Source organism: Haliotis rubra, unplaced genomic scaffold (genome assembly GCF_003918875.1).
Source record: "Haliotis rubra isolate DU_JTF1 unplaced genomic scaffold, ASM391887v1 Scf12, whole genome shotgun sequence".
Classification (NCBI taxonomy): domain Eukaryota; kingdom Metazoa; phylum Mollusca; class Gastropoda; order Lepetellida; family Haliotidae; genus Haliotis; species Haliotis rubra.
The window spans coordinates 3,083,133-3,096,892 of NW_025765114.1; the positions used below are offsets into that span (position 1 = coordinate 3,083,133).

The 13,760-nt window shown below is 42.5% G+C and overlaps 1 long non-coding RNA gene across 1 annotated transcript; it reads left to right on the plus strand.

Annotated features, from left to right (window-relative positions):
* The first annotated feature begins 9,231 nt into the window (after positions 1 to 9,231).
* Positions 9,232 to 12,078, plus strand: LOC124263064. The gene is made up of 2 exons (XR_006894765.1): positions 9,232 to 9,681; positions 11,299 to 12,078. It is a non-coding gene; the product is annotated as an uncharacterized LOC124263064 (long non-coding RNA).
* Positions 12,079 to 13,760: the final 1,682 nt, after the last annotated feature.

A 13,760-nucleotide genomic window follows, 5' to 3' on the forward strand; every position in this document is an offset into this window, starting at 1 on the left:
GTCAATACCGCACAGTTTACAATCCGTAACAAGGATCACAAGAGCAGGCTGACACATTTGTGCATGAATGTTAGCTCTGTACCTATTATATATCTGTAGATAAAATATATATGGATTTTGTTTCAGCAAATCAAAGCTGAAAAATATGATATTGAAGATTATGAAAGTTAAATGATCTTGACAGTTGTAATAATAACGGTGATAATGCTGATGCTGATGGTGATCGATGTTGTTGTTGTTGTTGTTGATGATGATGATGATGATGATGGGTTTCGCGCATTGTGGGATTCAAGTCCCGCATTCAACTATTTTGCTAGTCCCCACACAATATAAATGATAACAGAACACAAAGCACTTCACTCACAACATGACATTTAACATGTCAACGATAACAGGCAACAAAACATTTCACTCTCACCACGACATAAACTATGTCAACGATAACAGGTCACAAAACATGAAAATGATAATAGAATCTAAGTATTTTTCTTTAAAACGTCTAAAGTAACCCAGGGCCCATTTCTTTGAGCAAACCGACTCGTACTCTAAGCGTTGGCAACTTTATTATTGAACAACCTGGGCTTTCCATCAAATGTTCAAACTTTATTTGGACGTTGGAAGCAATTTACGGATCTGGCCACTGCTCTGACCCACATCCAGTCTGGTCAATGACCTTAATTATTACTCTTTTCATAAACTGTGATAGAGGGGTATGTTTGTTAACGGTACCGTGTTCCCTGTGCTCTTAGAGTTAGATTTTATCATACCTATCTTATTTATATAGATCACAAAACACCAATACTCCTCTAATAGAATGAGCATTTGTCAGTGTCAATTAACACTTCTGTCATGGAGTGTACTGGCCGTGAACACGTGTACATCAACAATTATACATATCATACTTTCATTTATCACGAACTAATTTCCCTAAGTTCTTAACTGATCATAAAGGACGACTCTCCGGCAATGTTCTGCGTGTTCCAACGGAAGTGGCCACGCATGTCCTATTGTGTTCTGAAGGGCTTATTTCTGATTACCGGTGACAAATATAGACTTTATTCCCAAGACGACTGAAACCCCTGCGTTAGCAGCTATATTGTTTACGCATTATCTCAACATGTCTGTGACCGGTACGTTTACTAAAGAGTTTGACGGCTAAATGAAGGCAGACTGTGAATAATCGAGTCTGGACCATAGTATCCAGTGACTTGTAGTGCGAGGAACGATACCCCGTGTGGGTGGGTGTCAAAGACCCTGACCATCCGATCCACTTGGCTACCCCTTTTGACCAGTAAAGGTTCCAATGGAACTATTCCAACCCAGAATTCAGTTGTATGTTACAATGACCTTGATTGATTGAAGCTGAAAACTAAACGTTCAAAGACGTGTCACGCTGTGAGACGAAGTAAGGTGAGAAACAAAATGAATGTCATGCTGACCGCTCCTGATGATATAGCACAGTTGCATCTGTGATTTAATGGGTACATGGAAGCAGGAAGATATCTATGACAATGATCACAGATCATAGAATGCCCTGATACATTACCCAAAGATATTTTGGTGTGAACACACAGAGGGTAATCAATAATACCCAAGCCTGTTCTGTATTAACTTCGTTTCAGATACATTTACACGGCATAACCTTAGCTCTTTTACAGAACCCGAAATGATATAATCTCAATAACATTCACAGGTCCAGCTGCCTATACTCATCACATTCTCACCTCCAGATGCCTATACTCATCACATTTTCACCTCCAGCTGCCTGTATTCATCCCCCTCTCAGCTCCAGCTGCCTATAATCATCACCTTCTCACCTCCAGCTGCCTATACCCATCACCTTCTCAGCTCCAGCAGCCTATACTCATCACCTTTTCAGCTCCAGCAGCCTATACTCATCCCCCTCTCACCTCCAGCTGCCTATAATCATCACCTTCTCAGTTCCAGCTGCCTATACTCATCCCCCTCTCACCACCAGCTGCCTATACTCATCCCCCTCTCAGCTCCAGCAGCCTATACTCATCCCCTTCTCAGTTCCAGCTGCCTATACTCATCACCTTTTCAATTCCAGCTGCCTATACTCATCCCCCTCTCACCTCCAGCTACCTATACTCATCCCCCTCTCAGCTCCAGCAGCCTATACTCATCACCTTCTCACCTCCAGCAGCCTATACTCATCACCTTCTCACCTCCAGCAGCCTATACTCATCACCTTTTCAGCTCCAGCAGCCTATACTCATCCCCTCTCAGCTCCAGCTACCTATACTCATCACTTCCTCAGCTACAGTTGCCTATACGCATCACCTTCTCACCTCCAGCTGCCTATACTCACCTCCAGCTGCCTATACTCATCCCTCTCAACTCCAGCAGCCTATACTCATCCCCCTCTCAGCTCCAGCTGCCTATACTCACCCCCTTCTCACCTCCAGCTGCCTATACTCATCACCTTCTCACCTCCGGCAGCCTATACTCACCCCCTTCTCACCTCCAGCTGCCTATACTCATCACCTTTTCACCTCCAGCAGCCTATACTCACCCCCCTCTAAGCTCCAGCAGCCTATACTCATCCCCCTCTCACCTCCAGCTACCTATACTCATCACTTCCTCAGCTACAGTTGCCTATACTCATCACCTTCTCAGCTCCAGCAGCCTACACTCATCACCTTCTCACCTCTAGCTGCCTATACTCATCACCTTCTCACCTCCAGCAGCCTATACTCATCACCTTCTCACCTCCAGCTGCCTATACTCATCACCTTCTCAGCTCCAGCAGCCTATAATCATCACCTTCTCAGCTCCAGCTACCTATACTCACCCCCTCTCAGCTCCAGCTGCCTATACTCATCACCTTCTCACCTCCAGCTGCCTATACTCATCACCCTCTCACCTCCAGCTGCCTATACTCATCACCTTCTCAGCTACATCAGCCTACACTCATCACCTTCTCACCTCTAGCTGCCTATACTCATCACCTTCTCAGCTCTAGCAGCCTATACTCATCACCTTCTCAGCTCCAGCAGCCTGTACTCACCCCCTTCTCACCTCCATCACCTCCATCACTTACTGTGACGTCAACAATACCACACAGTTCTTGAAATAAAATACGTCCTAATTAACTCCGTATTGGGGTTTACTAAAAGCTTTTTTGACACAAATCATTCAATATTCTAATCTTTTGTCAACCAAAGAATAAATCATTTTGTTTAATGTTCACTGGATCGACAGTGTTTCCGTTCAGAGTCAGACATAGTGGCGGTAGCATAGGCTATATTTTGGATACACCTTACGAATGGGGCTCAAACCCACAAAGTCCTAGAATCTGTTTTTCACTGAGAAAGTGTAATCCTAAATATAACATATGTCACATCTGACCACATTTAAAAGTCATTGTGCATTCATAACGGTATCGTGAAACATGGAATCTTATCAATCGTTATTCATTTCATGTCTTGTGTTTAACAATTCCCTACCGTATAACATTCTGCAATACCATTGTCGTGTTTGCATTAGGATTGGTAATGGATCCTCAGGTGGTTTTTTCCAGTTATAATTAGGAGGTCAACCGGTTTGCAATATTCGCTGGTTCTGGGATGCAGCTTTACGACATCACACAGCTATTAAATACTATCACCGGCACATACTGAAACATTACCCATAATAGCTGGAAGCAAAGGGGATGGCGATTAAGCTGGATGGTCGTGCTTTCAAGGCCTCCGGCGGTGTTAGCTGAGAAACATATTCGTTTTCAATCGATTTCTGTGATTGCTGCAAATTGAGCTTGAATTGATGATGAAGATAGCGTATTTGTTCCGTTGCGGAAGCAATATTCTGTCAATGTGGCCAGGCCGCCAGGTACTTCCTATAATAATTTGACAATCAGTACCACAAAGGAAGCTCCGTGCTAGCGAATACCGTGGAGGTACACCGACAATATCCATGATCTTGTCTATGAGCCTTGTTTGAACGGTCTGCGAGCTCGGTCTATTAGCGCCTTACATATGGTTTAACACCTTATGCTAAAGAGGAGAATACTTCAATTTGTTGCTCTGAGCGGAAGGGAATGCAAACGGTTCGTTTCCGCGATAAAACAGCTTGCTGCATTTTGCGCGGAACGCGATTTCCATAGGAAAATATATGCACCGTCAACCTAAGCGCGTATCTATTACCGTTCTTCATAAACAGACATATTCTAGTCAGGAGATAACTTGCAGCCGGACATAGATCGGCAACTAGGCACAATGTTTAAAAGAAGGTGAAATACACCAGAACAATTGGCCATCACTCACATGGATATACCTGTCAAATTGATTAGTTGAGTTCAAGGGCAATACACGTGATTACACAGTTCTCCCGTCACGACACACATGCTAGCTTCTACCATGGCGTTGTTAGTGAGAACATATCTTTAAATACAGCAATTGTGCACTTGTTTGAACTATTGTCAAAGTGGAAGCTCGTGCACACAGTGAAACCTGATTAATCCGGACTGTAACGTTCCCAGCGAGACCTCGTTGATCCGGACTGTAACGTTTTCAGCGAGGCCTCGTTAATCCGGATTGTAACGTTCCCAGCGAGACCTCGTTAATCCGGACTGTAACGTTTTCAGCGAGACCTCGTTAATCCAGACTGTAGCGTTCCCAGCGAGACCTCGTTAATGTAGATGGTTTCGATCCAAGTGGGACGGTAGACTAGTGGTTAAAGCGTGGCTAATGGCTCATCAAGCCGAAAACCCGGGTTCGATTCCCCACATGGGTACAATGTGTGAAGCCCATTTCTGGTGTCCCCCGGCCGCGATGTTGCTGGAATTTTGCTTAAAGCGTCGTAAAACTCAACTCAACTTGATCCGATCCAAGTGAAACCTCGTATATCCGGCGTTACCGTTCCCTATGAATTCGCTAGGATTAATGAATCTTTGTGTGTATAGAAAGACAATGGATTCCGGATTCACAGTAATTGTATATTGGTAAAGGACGTTCTATATCTGGGATTACGTACACCAACAATGCGTAACAGCAGGTTACTGTGTGTCGATCGACTAAGCTGGATCTCAACCTGCCTGATAGCGTGTCATCGTAACCCGACGACGTTGTTCATAATATCAGTCACTGGTTTGTCTCTCCTCGATTACATTACTGACAGGCTGCCATCTTACAGTCCGCTTAAGTCACTGACTAAACAATGGCAACACCAAATTTTATCCATCTGGTTCCACTGATACAACAGCGATTTCCAATATAGTTATGGTACTTGTGCAGAGTGAGTGAGTGAGTGAGTGCGTTTTACACCGCACTCAGCAATATTCCAGCTATATGGAGGTGGTCTGTAAATAATCTAGCCTGGACCTGACAATCCAGTGATCAGCATCATGAGTATCGTTCTACTTAATTGGGATACGATGACATGTGTCAACCAAGCCCTTGATCCTGACCACCTTACGACAAGCCTGGATTACTGAACATCAATTCTAACCTGGTACTCGTACAGAGCGGCAAACATACAGTGATTGGGTGTGTACGCAATGCTATCGTAGAAATACCGCGTAGAGTACAGAGCACTGCTGAGATAATAATGTTGTATGTAGGTGAAGCATTATTAAAGTACATAACATATTTGAGGTTAGACACAGATAACAAATCCAGGCATATGTGTGTACATGCTGATGTATACTGTATACTGATAAGCTATACAACCTAGCGTAACGGTGACCCATTTGGAAAAATGGGAGCCTATAGCTGCAAATGGCGAGTGAGTTGAGTTTTGCAGCATTTCAGTAAGTGTCTGCCTACTAGATGTTAAATATATATATATATATATATACCGCATATAGTAGGTTTCTCACTTCAGTGCAATTCATCACTACAGACATCGCCATGACAACCTTTACAACCCTGTTAAATCTACCATCACAATCACATGGCGTTACGCATTTAGTGAATGTGTTTAGTTTTACGCCGCCGCGTTTAGCAATATTCCAGCAATATCACGGGCTTCACACACTGTACCCATGTGAGGAATCGAACGAGGGTCTTCGGCGTGACGAGCGAACGCTTTGTCCACGGGGCTACCTCACCGCTCGTTACACATTTGGAGCCTCATGATATTACTGTTCAATGATGAGGACACAACAGCATCAACTCTGATAACGCACATTAAACTTGCATATCCTAAGATACATATTGTCTGGTCCAAGTCGAAGTGTTTCATGTGACTTAAACACCGAGTACATAATCAAAAGAGATATGTTTAGAACTTTTGTTGTCCATTGAGCTTGAGATTATGAATACACCGATTGGCCGCTTAAACACAAAGCACGTACTCACTAAACGTTGAGTATCCTTGAATATATTTGTCAGATGCAATTGGGTTGAACAAGAGCGGAACATTATTCACTGAACGTTTGGCGAACATTGGGCTGAGTTTGCCACAATTACCCTCGTTTTTCATGGGTAACCCACGTCTCTTTTGTATGTATTGAAAATATGATGGTTGATGAAATACAAGTTTGAGTGCAGTAACGAGAAAGATCTATTCATTGCCTCAACTTTATTATTTAGAATATCTCTAGCGATATCTTAGGTATGTAGGGTACCACCAGGTAAAATGCATTATGCCACATACAATACTTTACTAATGACGCCACTTTTTCCGGCGAGTAACGACAGAACAAGAACTGCATTGCCGTTCGGGTTACTCGTTTCACGAACCATAATTACATATACGGATGACATATCAAGATTTCATTCAGAAACGAATAAAGGAGGCATGGTATTTGCTGTGGTTACATCATCCATTACGGAGGTGGGATGGGCCTTCCCTTTATCCCCATCTCTATGCAGCCTCTCAAAGCTGACAGTTATAGACTGTACGAAAGCGTCCCTGACGGTAGGAATTTCTCCTTGGAACCTTGACAACCCACATAGAATTAAAATAACTGATAGTTTATCTTTTTGTTTATCTCGTAATAATACTTGACGCGCGTGTGTGGTATATAGGAACTGTAGTTGTATCAGAACTACAGGACTCCCTCGGTAAACGTTGTAAATATAGCTTCGCTGTTTGCATTGTGCAAAGCACGGCGATAAGCTCTCATTTGTCGCATTAGCAGAAGCGTTAGATTATCCAAACATCGATATCGATTAATTACCGTTACTCAAGGCATACAGTCATGTATAAATTCGTACATTAACAACGATGAGTATATATATTCACACAAGCTATAGAATAACGATAACAGCCCGTACTGTTTACTGTAACCATAGTCGCTTGTCTATTCGGAATGCTTTGAAAACTACCTTCTTTCTGGTGAGCATAATAGCACACAGATATTTAACATGTACACACAAGTCAAATGGTACGACGGTCGAGAATCGATCTCATGTGACTAACGCCATCTGTCATTGAAGACGCAGTGAGTTTGATCGATCTCTGCAAAACAGCAGAGAATAGACGATGCATCCTACTGTGATCAGACCCTATTAACTATTTCATGTTTCACATTCCAACACTAAAGAGTTTTATAATTTAAAATGCCTGTATATCATTTCCACACATTATACATACGAATTAAACTTGTCTTTGCAACAAAAATAAATTAAAATCATCATCTGACATCATGACTTTCTTGGAGAATGGCTTATTATTGGATTATGAACGAAAGGTGTTTAAGTCGAATAGTGTCATGTTTATTTTACTACGTATTACTTCAGTTTTCTTCAAGGAACACTTCGTTGTTGGTGATAAAGACTGATTGTCAATTAAATGTCATCGTATATCAATAGGCAAACGTCAGTTTGAAAAATCGTAATTGGTAAATAGAATGTACATACTGTGACATATGAGGATTACACGTAGAGGTGTATATTACAGTCGATCAATTTTAACTCTGATAGACAGATTTGTGTTGTCAAGCCGTATCAATCGTTTGTCGTTCTGACATCAGAAGCCTTCAGACGCTTGGAACGAGAATTAATTATCTGTTAATGGGTGCATTCCAATAGTACACTATGTAGATTTCTTAATGACATCTTTCTCTTGGAACTGACGACCAATTATTGAATTATTAATCTCGATTTAATATGACTAAAACACTGTGACTTTTCCACTCGGATTTCTCTTTTTTTTAGTGAGAGTGCTTTAATCCAGAAAAGAATGTTACATTATTACTTTTAATTCTTTTCTTGGCCGCTCTGTCTGAACTATTAGCTGAAAGAACACAATTGTACACTTCAACTAAAATATTCATTCGATATCTTAAGTCGTATTTACCTTGAATATCTTCTTCGTCCTGTCATATTGATTTTTCTGTGAGGCTGCGTTTTATTACGTGGATGAGGAGAATTTAAGGTTGAGGACGTTGAACATGCACATTTTGACTTCATAGGCAAATGATTATCAGATTTGATTTGTCCTCCATGACTAAAATATCCATACTTGTCAGTATTCATTATCTATCACTAATATCTTAATCCCCTGCAATGCCGTACTTGGATCCAACAATCTCTTGGAATTATCGACAACAGGATTACCGACTGTGAATGAACAGTCAGATACAGGAGTAGTATTATCGAAGTTTTTACAGTCGTAACGGCTGGATTTGAACATATAGTATTCCTAAGTCACCCCGTCGGAATTCAACACAAATCAAACATTGACAAAATAGCAAGCGAAACTTGCCGTTTCATATTGAAAACATCCGATTACTGGCGCTGTAAGGTTAGAATCAAATGACGTTTATTCGGAATTTCCAAAGAGATTTATCTTCAACAGAATTCCACACATGCTGGGATCGGCATTTCCCGTTACGCGTCGATAGACGATTGTACAGAGCAGATAGGTTTGCACGGCAACTTGTCACCAGCTCGCATTGATAGTGAGGATATGTTAAGAGGCTGTGATAAAGATATAAGTGGAACGCACCACCGGTATATTATTCAGGAAAAAGAGCAATGAGCTGATGGCTTAGCACGAGGAAGAATTCCGTTTCCTCTTAATGTCGCATTGCTCCCTGACGAATTCAAACGCAAGCGTGTATTATTTGATTTGGTGAAATAGGGCTTTGTGTATTTTGTGACTGTGTGAGGTGTGGATTGAATGAAGCGCGTGGTGTTAGGCGCGAAAGCTATGACGAACAGCCGCTTTCAAGCCACTCCCCTTTTACAGTGGGCAGGGCAACTGGGTAACTATATGAAGGCGGGCTTGTGATACTCGCTGTAGTACTTCGAACACGTGCTTTGAAGTGGTCATACATAGAGCTGGGGCCAAGGGTGAGGACGGTGATAAGAAGAGAGAAGAGTTTTTAAATCTGACAATTTTACCCTTTAATGGATTTATATCATGCTATTGCCCAGACCTGGAGTTGGAAAATCTCTACGTGGAATATGAAAGTTGTGCCAATTTTAAAACCTGTATTTATCGTAATGTTATTGACGCTGTACGTGGTGCCTGCTGATGCCACGCTGTGTGGTAACCGTCGATGTTTAAACTCCGGTACATTACTGTTAGGCCAGTCAATTTTTAACAGGTGCCGATGTCACTGCCCACCAAACTATTTCGGTCTATCCTGTCAATATACTGTGGCACGAAAAAGAAGTTTGGACAATTTCTATGAAATAATGCGACGATTGCAAAGTATATCAGACGCCCAAAGCCACAGCACAAGGAGGTAGCAGAATATGGAAAAAGGTATGTGTAGTTGTACAATTTGTTTTACAGATTTATTATTGTTGAATATTATGTCTTGAAGCACCGTTTTAACACTTCAATAACAACCTAAGCTTCTTTATGTCAAATGCGTCCAACCCCACTCGGATAGTGTTACATCGTATTATATAGATGTATATATCGTATTATATATGAGAGGTATTAAATTTAATTTCCTTGAGTACAGATACGCTTCATGGATATGTCATGAAAATCATGTAAAGATAATGTACATCGAAAGAGGGAACATGTCGAAGCTTAAAACTTATAAGTATATTATTAATATATAATTTAGAAATATAAAATACATTACGAAAAATGTATGAGCTTAATAGTCGTCCCAATCGTCAGATATCACTTTGATTGTTAAGATGATAAAGAGATAGGAAGATATAAGAGATTTCTGGAGTCAGTGTCATATGGGCAGGTATGCTAGACAGACCGCAGAGACAAGTAGAAGGTCCTCGTGAAGCTAACGGTTATTGAATATGTTTTACAATAGTTCCAAGACATTTATTTCATCAATTGTGAAACACGAGTTTCATCATGGGATAGAAAGTAGACGCATTTATATAAACTGAAGCGTGAGGTACATCGGTTACCTCTTAGCCTCAGCTCGTCACGCCGAACACCCGTGTTCGATTCCCCACATGGGTACAGTGTGTGAAGCCCATTTTCTGGTGTCCCCGCCGTGATATTGCTGGGATATTGCTAAAAGCGGCGTAAAACCAAACTCACTCACTCAATCTTAGCCTCATTTCAAGCTCATCGCTATAAGTTCATCGCCGTTCACATCGAACCCATTTGAAACGTGAATAGTATTGAGGTTACCGCGACTAGATATCTCGAGCATGTCTTTCGTGATGCAGGCTCATGAAGCTGGCGAGTGATTCACCTACCACACACAAAGCACATGACGTGTTACCTTTTATCATCGCTAAACTTGTGGTTAATTTACTGAACACCGTATCTGGCAATTCAAGTCATGTGACTTTGATCAGATAACCGAGAAGATGGTCTTCCTTCGTGTTAGGAACGCTATCTTCCATTTTGGACTCTGTCCGCCAGCCACGAGGCCCCTTGACGCCGTTAAGAAATGCGGCGTGTGCAGATCATTCCGTTTCTTAATAAAATCAAATGCATTTTTAAATTATGAATTATTTCCTTAACTACTATATCACACTGTAGTGTAGGACATAACTTTCAATTCAAATTTTAAAATTTGAAGAGTATTCACGTAACTATCGTTAATTGTGCTCAAATGTCATGACAAAGGACTAATGGATACGGTAACGTTGATGACATTGATACGAGACAGGTGTTAATTTCACATGCTGATGAAATATAGGCCTGGTAGATACCCACGTGGCTGTAGCTGTCACTGATACTCCGCCACGTGCTGCGATATTGATCCGATCACGGTTGCTATCGACGCGTGTTAATATCGCTGTATACAACATTGCTGCTAAATTCGCCCTTGCCCATGCCTTAAACCTGATCATTTTGATTGCCGTGCCCTGTTCTAGAACCATGTAATTCCCCTATGAATACATTCCTGTTGAAATACATCTTTTACTTATTTCCTACTTTTGTTTTCAGTTTTCTGGGTCTACATTCGGACATAAGTCAACTTCGGACATTCCTAATTCCGGACAAACGGCCATGGTGCGATTGACAGCTGAATCCCAAACAGCGTTGGATCTGAGTAGTGTTCCGGTGTTACAGGACCTCTGATGCCAAAGCTTATCCTATCCGGCCGGATGCTATATTTTGTGATACAGAGCATGGCAATGACCGGCGTCACGTCACCGGCGTCAAGCGGGTGACGAACAACGTTACCTGAACGTTCGACGTCACAGTCACAGTCATTATTTATTGTGGACGAGAGTTGTGATGTGTATGAGAAGACATAGATTAACTGTTATATATATGTGCTTTCATGGGGTTGTGCAATTTTCAAAGCTTGTTTTTGGCTGTTTTAGGCCTCGTGACATTTTTTCGACGTCAGTGGCGTCGAGAAAACTGTTTTCCCGACAACTGACAGACTGGTTTATGCTGCTAACTACTGCCCGATTGACATTGCTTTCATCGTAGTGTGATCCTGGAACTTTCAGCTGCCATTGTCAGGCTTCTGGTGACATACATTACCAATCTCAGAACTTTTGCTTTCGTTTTCCGTTTACATATTTGTGTGTCTTACGATATAATGACGTCATACCTCGTTCAAACCACAAACTTACATGAGAGAGGACCCGTGGCATGACTCCACATTTATACTGATATTATATACCGACCATAAATATATTTACTATTATGAGATGTGACTTGCATTCAGGTGCTAGTATAATGAATAAAATGTTATTTTTATTTGTTGCCTAATTAGCAGATTTTGTCTTCATTTGACGTCAGAGGATTGATGCAATCACGGGGATACATTGATGACGTAGTAGCACCGAAACGGTCCTTTGCCGCGCGCCCTTACCCAACCGTATCCCTAATCCTTTGCCTCACCCTTACCCAACCATATCCCTTATCCTTTACCTCACCCTTACCCAAGCGTATCCCATACCCTTTGCCTCACCCTTACCCAAGCGTATCCCATACCCTTTGCTTCACCCTTACCCAAGCGTATCCCATACCCTTTGCTTCACCCTTACCCAACCGTATCCCATACCCTTTGCATCACCCTTACCAAACCGTATCCCATACCCTTTGCTTCACCCTTACCAAACCGTATCCCATACCCTTTACCTCACCCTTACCCAAGCGTATCCAATACCCTTTGCCTCATCCTTACCCAAGCGTATCCCATACCCTTTGCCTCACCCTTACCAAACCGTATCCCATACCCTTGGCTTCATCCTTACCAAACCCTATCCCATACCCTTTGCATCACCCTTACCCAACCGTATCCCATACCCCTTTGCCTCACCCTTACCCAACCGTATCCCTTACCCTTTACTCAGCCTTTACCTCATCCTTACCCAAGCGTATCCCATACCCTTTGCCTCACCCTTACCAAACCCTATCCCATACCCTTTGCATCACCCTTACCCAACCGTATCCCATACCCATACCCTTTGCCTCACCTCACCCTTACCCAACCGTATCCCTTACCCTTTACTCAGCCTTTACCTCACCCTTACCAAACCTATCCCTTACCCTTTACCTCACCCGTACCAAATCCTTCACCTCACCCGTACCAAACCCTATCCCTTATCCTTTACTCAGCCTTCACCTCACCGTTACTAAACTCTATCACTTACCTCACCCTTACCAAACACTTCACCTCACCCTTACCAAACTCTATTCCTTACCTCACCCTTACCAAACCCTATCCCTTATCCTTTACCTCACCCTTACCAAACCCTATTCATACCAAACCATTCACCTCCCACCCTACCAAACCCTTTTCACCTCACCAATACCTAACCCTATCCCTTACCGCACCCTTACCAAACCCTGTCCCTAATCCTTAACCTCACCCTTGCCAAACCATGTCCCTTATCCTTAACCTCAGCCTTGCCAAACCCTGTCCCTTATCCTTAACCTCAGCCTTGCCAAACCCTGTCCCTTATCCTTAACCTCACCCTTACCAAACCCTGTCCCTGATCATTTACTTCACCCTTACCAAACCCTACCCCTTATCCTTTACCTCACCCTTACCAAACCCTGTCCCTTAACCTCACCCTTGCCAAACCCTGTCCCTTATCCTTAACCTCGCCCTTACCAAACCCTGTCCCTTATCCTTTTTACTTCACCCTTACCAAACCGTACCCGTTATCCTTAACCTCACCCTTACCAAACCCTGTCCCTTATCCTTAACCTCACCCTTGCCAAACCCTGTCCCTTGTCCTTACCCTCACCCTTGCCAAACCCTTTCCCTAATCCTTATACCTCACCCTTACCAAACCCTGTCCCTTATCCTTAACCTCACCCTTACCAAACCCTGTCCCTGATCACTTACTTCACCCTTACCAAACCCTACCCCTTATCCTTTACCTCACCCTTACCAAACCCTGTCCCTTATCTTTTACTTCACCCTTCCCCTTATCCTTACC